Source organism: Phalaenopsis equestris, unplaced genomic scaffold (assembly GCF_001263595.1).
Source record: "Phalaenopsis equestris unplaced genomic scaffold, ASM126359v1 Scaffold000002, whole genome shotgun sequence".
NCBI lineage: Eukaryota > Viridiplantae > Streptophyta > Magnoliopsida > Asparagales > Orchidaceae > Phalaenopsis > Phalaenopsis equestris.
The window spans coordinates 37981218-38002917 of record NW_018164444.1 but is presented as its reverse complement, the minus strand read 5'-3'; the positions used below and the strand labels follow the sequence as shown (position 1 = coordinate 38002917).

At 34.9% G+C, this 21700-nt stretch overlaps 1 protein-coding gene and 1 pseudogene across 1 annotated transcript in view; both read right to left on the bottom strand.

Moving 5' to 3' along the window:
- Nucleotides 1-21700, bottom strand: part of LOC110039566 (Niemann-Pick C1 protein-like) — a 54347-nt gene that overhangs the window by 28088 nt on the left and 4559 nt on the right. Inside the window, exons 2-5 of the mRNA XM_020744675.1 lie at nucleotides 14701-14769; nucleotides 14532-14608; nucleotides 4661-4730; nucleotides 4371-4520 (exon numbers count right to left, since the gene is read on the bottom strand). The gene's annotated coding sequence lies outside the window, so the exon portion shown is untranslated. The remainder of the gene's footprint in view (nucleotides 1-4370; nucleotides 4521-4660; nucleotides 4731-14531; nucleotides 14609-14700; nucleotides 14770-21700) is intronic.
- LOC110028667 lies at nucleotides 6966-10511 on the bottom strand (annotated as a pseudogene).

The window sequence follows — 21700 nt, the reverse complement described above, 5'->3', positions numbered from 1 at the left end:
GTTGCGGCGATTTTGTTAGACTAATTCATCACTCACGGGGTCTTGATTATATAACTAATTCTCAAATTGTCGGCCTCTATCACACCACGATTGACCCTACCAGGGGCGTTAGTTGGGGTGTGATAGTTCTGGGGTGGCTGCAGAAGGAGGGATGTTGGGAGCAACATGAGGAGGATGCGAAAGGGGATAGGGAAAATATATACTATCTCGGGAGAGAAATACAGCCGCAACACCACTCAAACCCTCAGATACAACCCTAGAAGCGAGGACATGCCGACGACTGTCCCGATACAAAACAAATAAAAAATCGCCTCTTCAAATTATAATATAAAAAATATATATGAAATGACTAGAAATGAAGGATAAAAGTAAACTTGTTGGAAATTAGAAAGAAAAATAAAATAAGTGTTCTGTTCAGCTTAGTCCCGATCGTAGTACTCAGGAGCAGGACACCCACATACACGGGATCACGTGCCTTGTAAAGCTTATGGATAAGTCTTCGATGATTGAGGGAGCTTCGAACTCATTCGTCGAAACTTCTATCTACACATTGAAGGCGATGAAGCTCTTGTAACCTCAAGAGACTAAAGAATCTTTGACCGTGACCCTAGCACCTGGGCCCTAAATTTGAGGTGTTTTCCCCACTTGCAAGCGACCATCCATATCATTCCAAACTTCGAAGGGTACACTATGTAATTGAACTGCGAGCGTGCCAAATAAACCCTAAATTGGCTTAATGGCACAGGGCTTCTCTCTACCTGAATCGGCCTAGAGCAACTGAATCAATGCAGCTAAAAAAAATGGGGTCAGTCGACCCTAGTGAACTAGGGTTACCACGCAGTAGGAGTGGGGTTGTCCCATGTTAATTACCTAGTATTATTTATATGTTGCTTTTATGTTTTAGGTCATTTTTTTGTTGTGTTTTTTGCCAGGATAGCCATCGACATCAACTGTTTTTCCTTCGCTTGCTGCTCCGATTGTATCTTGTTCTAAGGTGATGATTATCCTTCGTTTTCTCCTTCTGCAACCTCCTCCTTGTTGCCAACATCCACCTTCTGACCTGCAGTCGTCCTTTAAAGCGTGCATTTTGCATTAATAAAAAAATCTATAAAAGCTACACAGAATTGTTAAGAGTGATTGGCATCAGTCTCCACCTCATTAAAAAAAGTCATAATTGTGAGCATCCCAAGGAGAAGATCTATCCAAAGCTAGTTGATAACAAAAATAGGTGGGATTACCGTCAATCATAATAGGGAAATCCATAGTGAAATCCATAAAGGAGAACAAGAAGAACACTTGAATACCTACCGTAGGGGAATGGTTCCGCTGGAGAAGAAGACATACCACAACACTTTGGGATACAATATCGATGGAGGCCTAAATCTTAAGTGTCTATTAGAAGATACAAAGATGAGGTGCTTGTTGGAGGATACAAATAAGAGATGCCTATTTGAAAATACAAAGATGAGGTATCTGTTGGACGATACAAAAATGGTATGCCTAATAGAGAATACAAAAGATAGAGTGCTTGTTGAAGATATAGAGATGACATGTCCATTAGAGGATACAAAAATTTGAGAATGAAGGTGGACCTACCGAACTTTGAGAGGAGAATTGATTCAAATGATTACATTGAATGAATGCAGAATGTTGAGCAAATCTTTAAATATAAGGAGGTGCCCGATGACAGATGAATGAAGCTTGCCCCATCAAGCTGAAGAAAAATGCTTTTGTGTGGTGGAAGAACCTAAACAAGAAAAGATAGAGAGAAATACAAGACGTAATCACTTCTTGGGAGTAAATAAAAAAGGTAATACAACAACAATACACACCCCGCACTTGGGGGGTGTAAACGAGCCGAACACGAGCGAGCCATGCTCAGCTCGTGTTCGGCTCGTTTATATTTCGAGCTCAAAAAGTGTGTTCTTGTTCGGCTCGTTTGCTTAACGAGCTGAACATGAGTGAACTTGAGCTGTTCACGAACAAAAAATCTTTTTAACAACCCTAATTATGTAGCCGTAAGACAATAATAGTTTGAGCAAGATTTAAAAATTTTATTTATATTAAAACATCATTTGAATCTAATTTAATAATTTTTATTCTATTTTATTAATCAATACTTTAATTGCAATATTAATCAATACTTTAATTGATTATAAATCTTTGTAGCCTTGTAGTCAATTTGATTTTTTTAAAATAGTACTTTTTTTTAAAGAAAAGATACAAAAATTGAAGGAGGGAGGATCCCATTCTATAAAAGAAAAAAAATAAAATAATATATATATATATATATAACTTGATGAGTAATATTTCGAGCCAAAACGAGTCGAACACGAACGAACACATCTTAGTTTGTGTTCGGCTCGTTAACTTATCGAACGAAATTAACGAACCGAACACGAGCTGTTCGCAAAAAAAAAAAGTTTTTTTTTGACAGAACATTAACGTACTACCACGAGAATATTTTCTTGAAGCTCCATCACTTGTAGCAGATTGAACTATCAGTGGAGTGCATAATTATGCAACTTAAGTTGAAATGTGAGTAAAAGAAGACAGAGGATCACATCATAACTAGGTATTTGAAAGGCTTGAAGCCCGCCAACAGTAATGTGGTCCAACTGCAACTCTATTGGACACTAAAAGACATGCAAACTTTAGCTTTGAAAGTAGATAGATAGTAGAAGCAGAGCTAAACACCATTGTCAATCAGACCACCACCCACAATTGGAGACCTTAAGAGGAGCATGCCTCACAGAGTGGAAAAGAATAGTCAGGAGCAAGACAGAGCCACTCATAGTGAGAATAAGCTTCAAAAGAGTAGCAAACTCACTACAATTCCCACCAGGAAATACTTCAAATACCATGATTTTGGACACACCACTTTTAGTTGTTCGATGAGTCGAGTTATGTTCTAAATCGAGTAGGGTGCAATGGAGGAAGTTAGCAATGAGGAGATAATTGAAAAATATGGTGAGTACCAACTTCCACCCAATGAGGGTAACACTTAAGGTTTGATGGGTCCTACATACTGAGGCAACGAGGGAGCAGCAATGGATTTACCATAAACTATTCTACACCCGTTCCACCATGAAGAGACAGATATACAGTCTCATCATCGATGGAGGGAGCAACAAGAATGTGAAATCTACACATGGTGGGCAAGTTAAGCCTCATGACTTAGAGACATTCTCGATTGTACTTGACATGGTTGAAGGAGAACATGATCATCATTGACAAGTGTCTCATAGAGTTTTTAACTGGGACCCAACTGTAGGATCAGGTTTGGTGCGATATGGCTCCGATTGATGCCCGCCACCATTTGCTAGGGAGATCGTGACAATATGATTGTAAGACTCAAGGTGATGCGTATAGGAACACTTATTCATTTATGAAATTTGTAAAGCATATCGTTCTTATACCTTCCGTGGAGTCGGAGGTTACAGGTGCTCTTACCAGCAAAATATCAGAAGGATCCGTTTTGGTTATGACAAAGCATAACAAGAAAGAACAACTAACTTCAGACATAGGCAAACCAAGATAGAGAGAATTTCAAGATATCCTGTTTGATAGCTTACCGCCATGGTCACCACCACAGAGATTCGAACTGCCCTCGCTTCAAATCAAGTTAAGCCAATCTTGAGTTACTTTGAGAGGATCAACAAAATATACAAGACACAAATTCTTAGTTTAGTTCAATAATCTACCCTAAGAATTTTGGACCAATATGAATGTATGAATCATTATCCAATAATTATTTTCCCACTCTATTCTACATAAGCCATGCTCATACCACATCAAAATGAGCATGGCTTGGTATGTTTGCCTAAACATCCATATTTACATGTATATTACTCAAATCTTTTACATCAACTCAAAAATATCACACTCACTACCTTCTTAAAGGTGAAACATACATTTTTGTGCAAAATTTTATGACAGCAAATGTTATAAATGTAAGTATCAAACTTTGGGTGTTAGAAATGTAAATATAAAAGAATTGTGTGGTATGTATGTAAATTTCCCATATATATATTATCATTTTGATAGATTTGACGTTCCCATTCTTTATCATGAAGTTTATTTCATAAATAAAATTAAAAATAAATAAATTTCAAGATCAAACTGCTAGAGCAGTCTATAAATTCAGGTCGCGAGTAACACTAAATTTTGAAGTACCAAGTAATTAAATATTTTAATTATAAAGTTTGTTTATAGTAAAATAAATTTTTTTTATTGAAAAATAAAATTTTCTAGCATTTATGAATAAATTCAAATTCTATTCCAGAAAAAAAGATAAATTATAAAAATAATATATGAATTACAAAATAAAATAAAATATAAAAACATTGGAAATGGAGTAGGCACACCACCTGATCATTTGGAGGACAGTAGCTCCCATTTGTGAATTTACGGCAGCAACCAAATGCTTCTGGAGACAACCATACCAGGAAGTCATCAAGCCATGAGGCAGCTGGCTTGGCAATAAAACTGGATTCTGGATTTAATGATGCTTTTGTAATCTGTACAGGAATTAAGTTTTCTGATAATTGATTACAAGGGAAGATCTAGATAATAATGAACTAAACAGCTAAAGCCAGCTTATGTAAAAGCTTTTTGCAGGAAGAACTAGCATCAAATCAGTTATATTCATCAGTTTTACCTCATTCAAAAGAGAGTTTGAATCACAGTGGTTGATGGAGCATATCTTGTTTGTTTGATTTGATTCCAAGCTGGTAGGCCAAATAGGTAAAGGTGTATGAAAAAACTTATCAGTGAGGCTTTCTTTCAGATACAACAATGGTCTCAAAGGTCAGAGATAAAATGAAATCAAGTTTGTTGGCGGTTGGAATAACTGCTAAAACTGAAGGCGGTTGTTTTGTAATAAAACAAGGATTCGTCGGGAAAATAAATAAATCAAAATGAAAAGTTCAATTACTAATATACAAAAAAGGAATATTTACATACAAAACACTCTATTCCTATGAATGTAAATACATAGGAAATGGGTAATATGTATGTAAATGTCCCTATAAGAAAAAGCAGGCTAGACAAATGTAGTTTTAATTCCGTAATTGGATCACATTTGCTAGGCAAACATCGAGGCATAAAATATTCTCCGAACTGACGTCAAAGTCACCAATGCGTGGGGAGTACTGCCATAAAGTATATTAAGCAATCAGCTTTTTTAAGTTAAATATGAACACCCCAGCATCGGATAACAGTAATGAAAAGAGAGAATCTTGCACAGAATCTTGCTCTGAAGATTCTTATCAACTTCAATAAAGTAGAAAGAGAAATTAATGATTAAAGGGAAAAGATTTTCTTCATTTCTAAACCAGTAATCATTTCAAAATAAATAACAAAATATATAACGTGGGCTTTGAAGCCAACTCTTAGAACAAAAGTTTTATCTGTAAAAAAATTCACCAGAGTACTGTCCAGGAATAATTATAATGAAATGATTGTGCGCGCACCAAAATATTTGGGCTGTATATGTGTGACCAATGCGGCCCACACACTAGAATTAATATTAATGAATGATGCTCAAAATTAAACAAGAGCTCAACTTTTGATTGATTTTAGACCAAATTGATGCATGATGTTATGGTTTTAGGTTTTCTAATGCACCTCTAGCATGAGAAGCTCAAAGAAACACATAAAAGATCATGATTCACAATATTTCAAGCTTTAATTTAAAAATGTTTAATCTTTTTTAAAGCCAAAAAAAAAAAAATCTCCACAAAATAATGTAAAAGTTCTCAAAATTTAACATTTTATAAAAAATCCGAGAATGAATAACACAACATAATCATTCAAATTTCAAATTACAAAAATAAAAATCAAGATAGCAAATTTGATAAAATCTCAATCATGCCATAAAATATTTAGGGAGAAGGAACAATGGCAGAAGCCACCAATTCAAATGCCATCTAATACTGGTACAAGGATAAACAACTCCCATAAGATGCCTTTAAAACTTGAGACTGGTGCGGGAGCAGTTCCGCAATCCCCGCTTACATGGGATCGAGATCAGGATGGAATCACATCCCTTCGAATCTTGTAGCAAAACTTTCCTGCCTATTGACTGCTGCCAGACCTTGTGGGTTCCATTTTTTTATAATATTTGAAATATAGTTAGGGTTATTTTGATTTGCAAAAAATTATATACTGTTAATTTCTAATTTTAGAACACTTGCTTTTATTTTATGTATTTAGAGATCGTTTTATCTAATTTTTTATCCATAAATAGTGTTGCATCCTTTTCCTTTTGCAAGTTTTGCATCTGTACAGGAATATGTGGTCGATCTCCTTCAGCTCCCGTGTCTCACTACATTCATTCCATTGTTTTCAGTCAGGATAACAACCTAACTTCTCTAATCCCCTTTCACACTCCGCCAACTTCACATATTTACCCAAACAACAATAAAAACATAAATTTTATTGCTGAAATTAAAAATGGATACAGACATGACACTGAAAAAAGAAACAAAATAGCAACATGATACCCAGTATGGCGTAGTACGGCGGGATGATGCTGCATTTGGAGAGAATGTAAAAGCTATGGCAGCTGTGTAGTGGAAAGATGGTAACCTGGAGGGGAAGGGTAGCTTGTGGAAGTAACGGGTGAGGCCTATGTGGAGGCTATAGTAGGGGAGAGTGGCTGATAGGTAACCTAAGGGACGGGACAGCAAGTAGGAAGGCTGGAAGAGGTAGGTAAGGGGAGATAAAACACTGTCTCGGAGTGGGATACAACCGAAACACCACCTGTCGTCGAATGCAGCCCTTAGCAAGAGAGAAAAGGACTCTAAAGAAGGAATCTGAACATAGTAGCCAAAAAACTGCTCCTTACAACAAGGAAACAATTTATAGACTCTTATGGGAGAAGAAGAGGAAAGAAATAGAAAAGGAAATCCCCACATAAAAAGAAAGAGTGGGGGAGACAGAATTATTCCAAAAAATAGCCATTAAGGACCTTCTAGATAGAGGAGGGCGCAAAAGGAAGGCATAGGAGGGGCGATAGTTCCACCTCTCCCCAAAGATCGTGAGAATGCCTTCCGGTCCTCTCCAGAAATAACGACTCCTTCCTGGACCGCTCTCCCCCCTTCCGCCCTTCACAAGAAGTCGCAAGCCTCCCGCTTGGACCGCCCTGCCTTCCGCCATTTTCCAGAAGATGCGAGACTCCCGCCCGAACTGGTTGTGGTAGTTATGCCAGCCTGTTCAGCCGACTAGCGCTTTAGCGCCCCCGTAACTTGCTATATCCTTAACCCCTCCTTTCTAGATTAGATCCTAGGATACTTTCCTAGAGATATAGAATGACCTCATTTGATATCAGAACTCGACAAATTCTACAACTTTAGCGATTTGATTTCTTTACTGCTAAATATTTATCCACATTATCTAATTCATCTACCCTCACCCTTACACCTTTCGACCACCCAAAAGCACCTTCAGATTTTGTCTGAAACACTAAAAAAGAGAGACACCATGTCGCCAAGGGGAAACCGTCACGACTTGGTCCGATGCCTAGAATTAACCAAAGAAGAAACTGTAGTTGAACGATATTAACAATTCATTTTACTTTCCTTAAAATATTTTAGAAACTTTCAACATATAAAAGAGACACTAATCCACAAAGTGCAAAAAATTTAAACATCCAAAAACATCATAATCGGAAGACAAAATCTCAGACTAACATATAAAGTGTCTCTATATAGAAATAAATAATAAAACCAACTAAAGTCATATTATAAACTAATACCCATTAGTAGTAGTAGTCATTCTCTTGTAAACCAAATCTCTCTTATCAGACACATCAAATTAAATTTTTTCTTCTCCTGAAATAAAATATTAATTGAAATTATAAGTATAATTTAGTAAGTAATTATAACCTAATATGCGTTTAATTTTTATGTTATGCATGAATGATCAAAAGAAAATACAGTTTATTTCATTAAAACTTTGAATTATCGCTCCTCATTTCGTTTTAATTATTTACAAATTTAACCTCTTTAATAGTCATCATAGGATTTTTATCATACCTGAAGATATCCTAAAAAATGTGTCTAAAGTCACCCTTAACATTGCACCAAAAGATACCATAAAAAATGTGTCCAAAGAGACCCTCAAAATTATACTTGAAGGTACACCTTTATTATTTCCTTTAACGTGCATGGTTCCATCATAACCCCTACCAGTACCATCTGAGGGTAATTCTATATGACTTTATCCTTTACTTAACATTTCATATTAATAAAATATTTTAAAATGTACATTCATATATAAGTTATTTTCTTCCAATTTCCTACGATATTTCAGACTTTCAATATGTAAGGTATAAGTGAAATACTTACTTTATAAACCATTTAATAAAACAACTATGCATTTACTAATACATTAATTTAATGCATAGAAGAAAATAATCACTCAGCTTTAAAAGATCTATGAAATACTTATCAAGCCACAATACTTCCCCTAACACTTTGACTTATCTATCATCCTTTAATTCAACTATTTTACAAAATTAAAATTACTAAAATTAATTCATGAAAATTGTTGATATGCAATTAATACCAACTTCAATCAAACAAATTTACATAATTAATGCATACAACGTATAGATCTTTACCTTATCCTTCTTTGAATGACTTGATCCACCCCTTTCTCAAAACCCAAGAATTTATCAAGTCTTCGAATCCTGATTCAAGTAAGTTTTATTTAACATTATGTGTGTGTGTATATATATATATAATTTTTTTTGAGATAGCCCAAGGGCTAATATATATAAAAAAAAAAAATACAGATAAATTGTATAAGAGGGTCCAAGCATGACACTATACCTACACGATAAACACCACATGCAAATGGTTCAAAAAAAAATACATGAGAGCTCAAATAAAATCAAAAGTGTCAAAATACGTAGTATCAGGTAGCTAGAGAGCAACCCAATTTTGCCCTGCCTCTGCCTCTAGTTCCAGGAAAGGACCCAGCTAATAAATTGGTAAGATGAGTGTCATTTTCAGTAGGACCAATGTATCGTCCAATAAGTTCCTGAGCTCGAGTCGGCCTCCATTCTTTTTCTTCCTCCTGGAATAGACCCGTCATTCATCATCTGAAGACTGACTCACCTGATCAGTGGATTGGTCTAAAGTGTGTCGGACATGTGTAGGTTGTTGAATATTAGAAGCAACTACTTGTTGTACCAGCTAATCTTTTATTAGATAAAATGAACACTCTCGTGTGTCTTGACATGTAAGCGAGTCTTCTTCAATAACAGTGAGTTGTATATGCACTTTTGGATCTGTACTTGTAGTATGAGAAGATGCTTCATGGTATTACAAAGTATCATGCTCCAAACCAACAACTGAAATAGAGTGTTCAAAAACAGGTGCATCTAGGGGTAGAACGGCTTGGGTATGGTGTTCTTCATCAGGAACTACGGTGTTGGAAAGAGGGTCGGGTTGCACCTTATCAGCAGGGATGGTAGGTGGCAAGAAGTTTACCTCCAATCCAGCATGAAAAGAGCTTTGAACAAGTTGCTGATATTTAGCAATATCCGATCTTAGATGAGAATGCAAACGATCACAGATAGTAGAATTGTGACCAAATATATTACAATGAGAGCAATAAGGAGGATGTGGTTCTATTTCAGCCTTTTGCCAATACCCGTTGTGAGTGATTCCAATCCATACCTCATCCGGAGCTAGTTCCAATCCATAACATTATATATAATGATCTTTGTTGACAAAACCTCAGTATGACCCTTAGCGAAAAAGTAGCCTCTAGAACTAATATATGTTCGAGGATTTGGTAACTGGTGGTTCCTCAAATAATCTGTTTTGCCCTTAGTTATCACACAAACATCAACATTGCTTCCACTTCCCAAATCAATGAAGATACCATAACATATGGCCTCACAAACAAGCTTTATTCCATCCTCCCTAGTCAAACCTTCTTTGTATTTCGATTAAAAAACAACCAATGCAGCTAGAGAACCAGAACCCATCATAGCGAATGGGAGAGTATCACTCGAACAATGTGGATAAACTGTATGCAAATGTGGTCCAGTCACATCAACACCCCCAAGGACCAATGCATCACTAACATAACCTTGGTAGCTAAATAAGTGTGATTTCAAAAGGGTAAGCGCAGTGAAAACCCTTGATTCACGCCCAGTTGCATAGCGGTGCAACTGCAACAGAGAGCTTACCGTGTTTGTCACGACCTTAGTGTCTGCAGCAGTTCCAACTCCACAACAATAGATGTTTGGTGCCATGTAATGAATCTTCTCACAATTCTTATCGACAACTATAGGTCCTTATGTTGCTATTGTATCAGCTCCTATAATAACCCCATCCTAAAAAACTAAGCCAACAATGGTGGTTCTGGTCTTCCTAAAACCCGGGAGCTGTACTCCCTTCTTCACGAGCATATCGTTCCTCCGGCACATATCAAAACTAAACCCACCCTTCAGGGGACCATCTAACAAAGCTTCCCCCATCCGATCTGAAGGAGACGAAGCGCAAAATGAGGACGTTTTTGATAAATATATAACATTTAAATAATTTGCATCATTTAAATATAAAAAATTACCATATAAATTGTTCAAATTGATCCTCCCCCTAATTCACACGCTCCTCCAAATTCTGTTTCGAATTTGAAATCATTAATTGTCAATCTTAATTTCAATAAACCTTGTCAATAATATTATTAAACACGTCCACATATTATAACACATTCATTTAATAATATAAATGAATTAATTTATTAAAAATGTCAATTATACCTTGCAAACTTTCGGCCTGCCCTAACTCACGCGAGCTTAGTAGCAGAGAGCTTTCCCCTTCTTCTCCTTGGGTCTCTGTGTGACCCAGAAGCACAAGTAAAGATCGTCGGCTCTCCTTCCCCTCTGAACTGAGTAGAAGATCTCCTTCTTCCTCCTCTTCTTCAGCTTCTTTTCCTTCGCACTGCACTAGTAAGAAGCTGCAGTTTCCTCCTCGATCGCGGTTCGGTCAAAGTATGCCTACGACGCTGCTGCCTCCTTCTCCTTCCTCAGCCTTTGATTCGACACAATACCGAAATTTCTTCTCCTTCCTCTTCTCCTTCGCATTACCCAACACTGCACAGTGGCCATGCTTCCTCCTGCGACTTCTTCCTTCGGCTATGGCATGATAGTTTCTCCTCTCTCGATCTCTCTCTCGCTTGTTCGTCGAATAAGGTAACTGTTAAAAATCATATGTTATGATTCCTCGAGAGTTGCGACTATTTTAATTGCTCACACCTTTTCATTTATTTCATCATCATCATCATCATCATTATTATTATTATTTTCTATTATTACAAAAACACACTGTCACAACCGTACACGGGGCTTGTAATTAAAAAAATGGGTACAAATGGTCGAACAGTGGGAACTAAGCTTTCTATATTCATTCTCTACAAATAATATTTTACAAATGAAAGAGTCACTAAAAAAATTAAATTAAAGTAGTCTAATTAAATTAATCTCATAACAAGTTTTCCCCGTCTTCTATAAATATTTAATCTTCTATCATTCATCTTTTAATCAACTAAATTAACCTAAAGTTAGTTTAAAATAACACTAAGCTAAATAAAGCCAGTGAATACTCATACTCCTAAGCTACAATAATACAAGAAAAAACAAATTAACATGCATGTCAGTTAAGCTTTTAATAAATCAAAACTTTTGATATCTTAACATATCTATATCATATATATCTTTACAATCGTCACAAAAACATAGTCTAAAAATTTGTATCAATTAATATACCTCAATATTAATATCCTTTTTCATTTACGTGCAAATGTATCTTAGCATTCTCACACTCTTACCATAAATTGATAACTCTATCATAATCAATCACACATATACAAGTAGTCAATATAAACATATCATTCATGTGCTCATCACATTCAATTTAATACACTATATATAACATATACCAATGCATAATTGTAAGTATCTACAAACAATCATATCAATGTGGCCACAAAAAAAATATATATAAATCAAAATAAAGCTTGTACAAGTATCATTATCTGCTAATGCAAAATAGTAGAGAAGACACAAAATAATATCATAGATTAAAATTACGAGGGTTTACTTCGATGTCGATCAATTAATTATTTGGTTTGTCTTGACATTGACTCATTTAAAATTGGAAGCCTAAAATAAATATGATATAAAATTTATTTAATTTATTATTTTCATAAACTATAAACTTTTATTATTTAAGTTTTAAATTTTTATCATTTTATTTTATGTAATCCTAATTGTTTATATATATATATATAGACACACACACACACACATATATGCATAAAATTTTTGTTAAAAATTATTATTATTAAAACTCATCTTTATAACTTATTTTGGTCGAGCCCAAAGCCATAAGAGAAGGAGCTTGTCTCCCTCCCTCTGTACTTGGGATGCACGTGCCTTCCTCACAGTCACCTTCGACTCCCTCGATGGCAACTTAACACCAATGCCGACTCCTCTACTACGCTTGAGCCCCCCACACCGCTTCCTCTTCTCTTCCACGATGACCGGCTAGGTCGAGTGCCTTAACGTATACAGCTTCCCTTCTTGCTGCAACCTTTTTTTTTGCAAGCACCGCGCCGCTACCCTAGCCTACTGGACAAAGCAGGTAAGTCGACTTCAACAATTTATAGAGCGAACTTAATCTCCTTGCTGCATCTCCCCCCACTTCGGCTTGCACGACTTGTCGCTTCCACACCCTTTCTTCAGTTTCTGCCTCCTTGCCTCATCTTCCTCACGACATCACACAAACAAAGGTATGTCAAAGATTACAATGAAAAATATATAAAGGGAGATCTACAAATACAATAAAAGCTTGCCACATTTGAAAGAAGACAACATAAAGATGTCATACTTAGCCATAATGTTGACTTGAAAGACTGAGAGTTGGGAATTAGCCCCTTTGACCATAAATTTTCTAGTGATAAAGAACCAATGCCCCAATAATTTAAAATTAAATTTCTGAAAAGAGATAATAATTTTGGAGTGAAGATAGATTTACTAAATTTTGACGATCATATGAATCCACATTCCCTGCTTTTTGCCGCCTGCCCCCACCTTCCCGCTTACTGCCACAATCCCCTCCCACCTTCCTACTGCTGCTGGCAGCCTTTCTGTAGGTTGTCGACAGCTCCTTCCACCTTATTGCTTTTTTCCGCCTACCCCCACCTCGCACCTTGCTGTCGCAATCCCCCTCCCACCTTCATACTGCTGCCGCAAAAGCCCTCCCAACCTCTTACACATGCTTTCCACTACTAAACCTAGCTAGCCTGTCTGTTTGCTACTGTCAACTCCACCCGCCTTCCGATTTTGGTGTTGTCACTCCCCACCAGCCCCTACTATTCGTCATCACAACCCCAACCAGCCGACCACGTTGTTGTCAAGCTGCAACCCACCACTTTTGTTCTCGCCCTAGGGGTTGTTGGTAGTCATTGTCGTTTTGTTCATGTCACAAGTGTCATTGTTGCAAACTTTTCGATTTTTTTAGCAATATTACTGTGTTTCTGTTTGAATTTAAATTAACTCTGTATCAATTGATATCAGAGTCAACCTAACCATAATCTTATTTTAGGATTTCCTAGCATCCGACATACCCAAGTCAAAAGAAAGGGATAATGATCTCACCCTTCTGGCTGGACTCCAGGAACCTTCTATTTCACAACCAATTGATAATACTTGGAAAAGGATTTATTGTCATACAAGATGGCAGCACTCACTCCATCACAGGGGAAATATTTGTGTACATGATACACACGCAGAGCTGCGTGTGTAATAAAACCGCAAAAACCTCCACTTCGCGGTTATTATGGGGTTATTGAGAGGTTATTGAAGTATTAATTCCAATAACCTTCACGAGTTCTATTTCGATGTTATTCATAGATAATTATGTGGGTATTGCGGGGTTAATGGAGTAAGCACGCAGAATTGCGTGTGTATTACGAATGCAAATATTTACCCCATCACAGAGAGTAAATGTCATGATTAAAATTTCCATTAACCGACCCTATATACGGTTTTTTTAATTTTCCATAATTCAGTTACCTCTCTCATTTCTATTTTTCAATTCACTTGTGACAACCACTGTGATTGTATGTTCACTCCAACTTCAAACGTGTGCATCAATAAACTGATGGGACCCCTTTTTTTGTCAAGCTGAGTTTGCCTTCAACAGGCCTTTAAAGTCAAAGTACAAGGAGGAATGGATCAAAAGAAGGATACAGCACGAACACCACAAAACTTGAATTCATGTACCGTTCACTTTAAGTGAAGCTTTAGAGGAGTTCTAGGGAAGAGCCAATTATATATATTATAATGTGGACAAACCCTCATAACCTAAAGCTGAGCCAATTTCTCAAATAAATTGTCTCAATGACAAAATGTCCTTGTGCGCTATTGATTACATTCAAACTAATTGCATCGGAAAATACAAGCATAATCACAAACTATTCATGTAAGCGGTCGGATTAATCAGTACCTATAGTTGAAGCCTTTGACAACAAAATAAAGCGGTGGACCAACTCTGAGATAATTCGCAAGGTCATCGAAGTAACCCTGCAGTAAATTAACACAAAAAGTCACACAAAACAAATTGGCAGCTTCAAAAAATTTCGATCAAACAAATCATTAGTGGCATGACCAGGAACCTGAAGATAAGAATCTCTGGGAAGGACAATCTTTTGCTCCAAACCAGCTTGAAGCCTTGTACAGAGTGCCTATCAAGTATTCGCTTAAATATTTCAAATTCAAACAGAAGTAATGATACAAATATTCAAGTGAAAAATATTGCACTGATATATTTGATTCACTAATTCAAAAGGATTTCACCAGAATTTTGTATTGCATGAGAACTCTTGTGGTTTAGTGGTTATTTACGATATGAATATTATTGTGGATTGTTATATATGTTGGAATTGTGTATCTCTACCGTCCCCTTAAAAATTCCAAGCTCCCAAGTTGATAAATTACAAAAGAGTTAATTAATTATTTGTGTACAACAACAACAACAACAACAACAAAGCCTTAATCCCACTACGTGGGGTCGGCTACATGAATCCTTTTTCTCCATTGCGTCCTATTTAGTGTCATATTTTCATTTAGTTCTAGTAAATTAAGATCATTTTTAATACAATAAGCCCAAGTCTTCCTAGGTCTACCTCTGCCTTTCTTAACACAAGTCAAATCTAAAACATCTACTCTCCTAATCGGATCATCTAATGGTCGACGTTTAATATGACCAAACCATCTAAGACGACTTTCTCTAATTTTGTCTGTCACAGGAGCTACACCAACCCTATCACGAATATATTCATTCCGCATTTTGTCTCTAAGTGTAAAGCCACTCATCCACCTAATCATTCTCATCTCGGCAACACTTAACTTATTATTATGCTTCTCTTTTAAAGGCCAACATTCAGCGCCATAGAGCATTGCAGGTCTCACCACCGTCTTATTAAATTTTCCTTTCAGTCTTAGCGGTACTTTTCTATCACACAAAAGGCCCGAAGCATTCCTCCACTTCAACCAACCAACTTGAATCTACCTATTAACATCCCCATCTATATCACCATCGCTTTGGACAACGGACCCAAGATATCTAAATCGTTCACACCTTTTAATAATTTGATCACCCAAATTTCATCTCACTATTGCATGGCAGCCAAAATGGCGAGTGAGCTACATTGTCGAAAATTGGCAAACAGTCATGTAATTAGATTAACTAGGTAATTAAGATAAATTTAATTAATTTAACAGATTATTTATAAATTCAAATATATTAATAATACATACATACTTTTGTATATAAATTTGATCAAGATAAATTATAGAATTTTATAAAAATTGTTTGGAAAATTATCAGGGAATGAAAAAAATGGGATATATTTTAAAATAAGTTTCAATTCGCCTCTTTAGTCCAAATTGGGTGATACTAAAGTTAAACCACAAAAACACGAAAACCAAATATTATTAATGAACCAAATGCGAAATTACAACAGGACAACTAAAATAGGAAATAATAATAAACATGACGCATAAAATCTAAAAATTACAACAAATGACAACACAAACGCAACAAGGGTGGATCTCAGAGTGGTGGTAGTGATCGGCGAGGGTTTAGAAGGTAGCACGATGGTGGACGAGGGTGTGGGCAAGTAAAGAATAGCATGAGAACAATTTCCCGAGCTCCGGACAGCAAGCATGCAGCGGGTATCAATGTAGATTTTAGAGTTTTAGGATCATCTACTCCCGTACCAAAATTAATGTCGTGTTTATTGCAATTTTAGATTTCTGGAATCCTTTAAATTCTTGTGTAAATATTAGAGCATCTCCTGGAATCAACGTCAAGTATGACCTCAATACAGTGAAAAATGTGCAATGGTTGATACACCAACACCCGGGTGTAGTGTCAAATATGCAAGAGTTCCTACATTACGGACAGATGCGGACAAATAAGTTGGTCAATGAAAGTAATACTAGGTTAAAATCTTGGAATATAGATACTCTCACAGTAAATTAATGGAATTAATTGATATTATGATTTATATGAAAATAAATATCTTATGTATTTAAGAAACTAAATGAGTAGGAGAAAATGCTAAAGACATTGATAGCTTAGGTTTTAAACTTTGGTATTCAGGTAGGAGTCGCATTAGAAATGATGTAGATATAATTATAGATAAGATTTTGAAAGATAATGCTGTACAAATAAATAGAATTGGAGATCAAATTATAGTCATTAAGATTGTTGTTGATACTAAAATTTTTAATGTTATAAGTGCTTATGCTCCTTAAGTATGGTTTAGATATAAATTCTAAAGATAAATTCTTGAATGACCTAAAAGAATTAATATAAATGACATCTCTTGAAGAAATAATTTTTATTCGAGGGGATTTAAATTGACATGTTGGTATAGTAGTTTGACATTTTAGAAACATTCATCGTGACAACAATTTTGGAGTGATTAATAAAGAATGTATAACCATATTAAATTTTACTTTAATGTATTATTTCTAATATTTATGTATAAAAAGAGATGAACATATTATGACTTGTAAGAATAGATCTAATAAAACATAAATTGATTTTTTTATGAGAAGAAGAGATCGTCGAGAATGTAAAAATTGTATAAGTACTCAAGATCGATTATTAATTTTGCATTTTAAGATGAAGAGATGTAAGATAAAGAATACTAGGAATCATTGTCATAGAATTAGATAGACACACCTAGAAGATAAATAAAATTATTTTTATGAGTAAACTTCAAAATTTCAAGATTTGAGATGTTCATGAAAAAGCCAATTCTAAGTGAGATAAAGTAACATACATTATTAAGTGACAAAAGATGTACTTAGAGAATCAAAAGGAAAATTTTTTATAAATAAAAATAGTTATTGTTAGAAAAATAATGTGCAAGAAAAGATAATATAAGAAGTTATGTTATAAAAAATTGTTTAAATGTAAACGCTTAGAGAATTGAGAAAAATATAAGCTGCTTGTAGGGAGTCAAAAAACAATTTGACACTAAAAATTATATTTTTAGTAATCTTTATAATAGATTACATACTACATAGAGTGAAAAATATATGTATAACCTAGTCAAACAAAACAAAAAGAAAAGTAAATAATTAACTCAAGTAAAGTATATTAAAGATGAAAATTAAAATTGTTTTTCCTTGAAGAGGATATTCAACATAGTTGAGTGAGCTATTTTGACAAATTTTTCAATGAAATTTCTGAAAGTACGATCGTTCTTAGTGATTTTAACATATTTAATAATAAAAAAATATTTTTTTCGTCGCATTTGTAAAAAAGAAGTTGAGGATGTTTTAAAGAGAATAAGTGTGAAAAATTAATAGGACCTGATTATATACTCATTAAAGTGAAACTTAGGAGATTTCAAAATTTCTTGGTTTACTACTCTTTATATTATTTTAAAAACTTAAAAGATGTCTCAGGAGTGAAGGAAGAGTAGTTTGGTCCCCATTTTAAGAATAAAGAGGATGCATAAGAGTGTGTTTATTATAGAAGAATTAAGTTGATATGTCATACATTAAAATTATTGGAGAGGGTAACTGAACATAGGTTAAGATGTAATACAAAGATTTCTCATAATTGGTTTGGATATGTCAGACAGGTCTAGTATGGAATCTATACATTTATTGAGAGGTTTGATAGACAAGTACAGAGAGAATAAGAAGACTATACATGTAAGCTATGGTAATCTGAGGTGCATGAAGAGAGAGACCTTTGTACAAATGAGGACCAGATAGTTTCCGGCTCATCAAAACCCAACCATTGATCAGAGAAGATCGATCCAACTCATGCGACTATTCCTACATTAGACGAGGCCATTATTGCGATGATACAGGAGGATGGTCGCATGAAGCTACACTCTGAGCCGAGTGATTTTTTGGGTGCACGATCAACATTGGATGTTGCAAGCCCAAGTACGCTAGGTGTCCAGGGGGAGACTCGCAAGTGCTGCAACTGTGGTGAAGTTGGTCATCTCAATAACATGTCCTAAACCACCTAAAGAGAAGGAGAAAAATGAATGTGGAGAAGATGGAGGTTGTGATCATGGTCGTAGACATCGAAAAAATGGAAGAGGGGGCTACCAGGCAAATTTAATGGTAGCAGAGGACGCCGGAGAGACACATGTGATCATTACTAGTGAGGATCATGAGTGTCTGGAGTTGTCAACGAGGAAACAAAAGGCAACAAGAGATGGAAATGGGGAGGTTTCAAATAAATCGATATCAAGGGGTAACATTGCCACTTATGCTTGCTTCAGTAAAGATACTGGTGACACACACGCTCTTGCCTCTATGTCCACCACATAATCATCACTCATCTAGCAAAATCAGAGAGTATACAGACTGTTCATGGTACAATGTAGCCTACAGTTAGTAAGGGTACAGTGAGATGTACCAATCATATGACATTGTTCAATGTTTTGCATGCTCCTCTTCTAGTAAACATCTTATCTATTAGTGTTATTATTCTCACTGCCATTGTCGGTTTCAAGCCCAGATGCGAAAAGTGGAGGGTTGCGTTAGGTAGTCGACAACCAGTGTAAAATTTGTTGAAAAAATCATAACATGAATCATTTTGATCATTGTGTAAGTGCTAGGTTATCCCCTGGAAGTGACACATTGTATTGCCTGAATACAGTGAAAAGTGTGCAAATGCCGCTACACCAGCGCCTAGATGTAGTGTCAATTAAGCAAATGTTCCCGCATTACGGACGGATGCAGGTACAAAAGTTAGTCCATGAAATTAATAAAACTAATATTATGATAGGATCTTAGAGTATTGATACTCTTAATGATAAATTAATGGAATTAATTGATATTATTATTCATAGAAAGATTAATATCTTATGTGTTCAAGAAACTAAATGAGTTGGAGAAAAGACCAAGACTTTAATCTTTGGTATTCTGGTAAGAGTCGTGCTAGAAATGCTTTAGGTGTAATTATAGATAAGAATTTAAAATAAAGTTGTAAAAATTAATAGAGTTAGAGATAAAATTATAGCTCTTAAGATTATCATTGATACTAAAATTTTTAATATTATAAGTGCTTATACTCCTGAAGTAGGTTTAGATATAGAGTCTAAAGATAAATTCTGGAATGACTTGGAAGACTTAATACAAATGATACCTGTTGAAGAAAGAATTTTTATTGGAGGAGAATCAAATGCACGTGTTCGTAGAGTGGTAGAAGATTTCAGAAATATTCATGGTGATTACGGTTTTGGAGTAACTAATGAAGAAGGTAAAACTCTTTTAGATTTGCTTTAGCATATGATGTTGTTATTACTAATACTTTATTCAAAAAAGAGATGAGCATCCTATTACTTATAAGAATTTGATCTAATAAAACACAAATTGATTATTTTCTTATGGAAAGAAGAGATCGTCGAGATTGTACAGATTGTAAGGTCATTCCAAGTGAGGATTTAAGTACCTAACATCGTTTATTAGTTTTAGAATTAAGATGAAAAGTTGTAAAATAAATAAGACTAGGACTTGTCATCACAGAATTAGATGGATGAACCTAAAAGACACAAATAAAACTATTTAAATGAGTAAAATTCAAGATTTCTAAATTTGGGATGTTCATGAAGAAACAAATGCTATGTGCGATATAGTAACAAACACTATTAAACAGTAGCAAAAGATGTACTTGGAGAATAAAAAAAATTATAAATAAAAATGGTTGGTGATGAAATAATAATGTGCAAGAGAATGTAAAATATAAGTTATGTTATAAAAATTGGTTTAAATGTAAAATCTTAAAGAACTGAGAAAAAAATCAAACGACCCGTAGAAAGGCTAAAAGAACAATCTGCAATGCTAAAAATTCTGCTTTTAATGATCTTTATAATATATTAGATACTAAGAAGGGTGAAAAATATATGTACAAATTAGTCAAACAAACATAAAAAAAAAGAAAAGTGTATTAAAGATGAAAATCAAAGTGTTTTTCTTTGAAAAAGATATTCAATATAGGCGGGTGAGTAATTTTGATGAACTTTTTAATGAAGTTTCTGAAAATACGATCAAACTTAGTGATCTTAATATCGTCAATAATAATAAAATGTTTCAATTTTATCATCGTATTAGTAAAAAAGAAGTTTAGGAGGGTTTAAAGAAAACTAAGGGTGAAAAGTCTGTAGGACCTGATGATATTCCAATTGAAGTGTGGAGATATTTAGGAAATTTGGGAGTTTCTTGGCTTACAAAAACTCTTTAATATTATTTTAAAAACTAAAAAGATGCTTGAGGAGTGAAGAAAGAGTATTTTGGTCCCCATTTTAAAGAATAAAGGGGATGCACAAGAGTGTGCAAATTATAGAGGAATTAAGTTAATGTGTTATTCTTTAAAGTTATGGGATAGGGTAATTGAACATAGGTTAAGAAGTATTACAAAGGTTTCTTATAATCAACTTAGATTTATGTCGGGCAGGTCTACTATAGAAGCTATACATTTATTGAGAGGTTTGATGGAAAAGTTCAGAGATAATAAGGAGAATCAACATTTGATAACATTTGATACATTTGATTTTTATTGATTTAGAAAAAGCTTATGATAAGGTTCCAAGAAATATCCTTCAAAGAGTTCTTCAGAAGAAATGTGTTGATAGGACTTTTATTCAAGTAATTAAAGATATGTATACTAGAGCTATTACTTATCTTCGAACTGAAGGAAGATTGACCAAATATTTTCCTATTTCTATTGGATTACATCAGGGATTAGTTTTAAGCCCATATTCTTTTGTTTTAGTTATGAATGGTCTTACTGGACCTTTACAGGAGGATGTACCTTGGTGTATGCTTTTTGCTGCTGATATCCTTCTCGTGGATAAGACACGAGAAAAAGCCCAGGAAAAACTTGAATTATGGAGGTCTACATTGGAGTCTAAAGGCATTCATTTGAGTAGAACTAAAACTGAATACATGGAATGTAATTTTAATAGTAGTAGCTCTAGTGACAGAAGTGTATCTTTAGGTGATCAAATTATTAAAAGGTGTGAACGATTTAGATATATTGGGTCTGTTGTTTAAAGCAAAGGCGATATAGATGGGGATGTTAATAGTAGAATTCAAGTTGGGTGGTTGAAGTGCAGGGATGCTTCGGGCCTT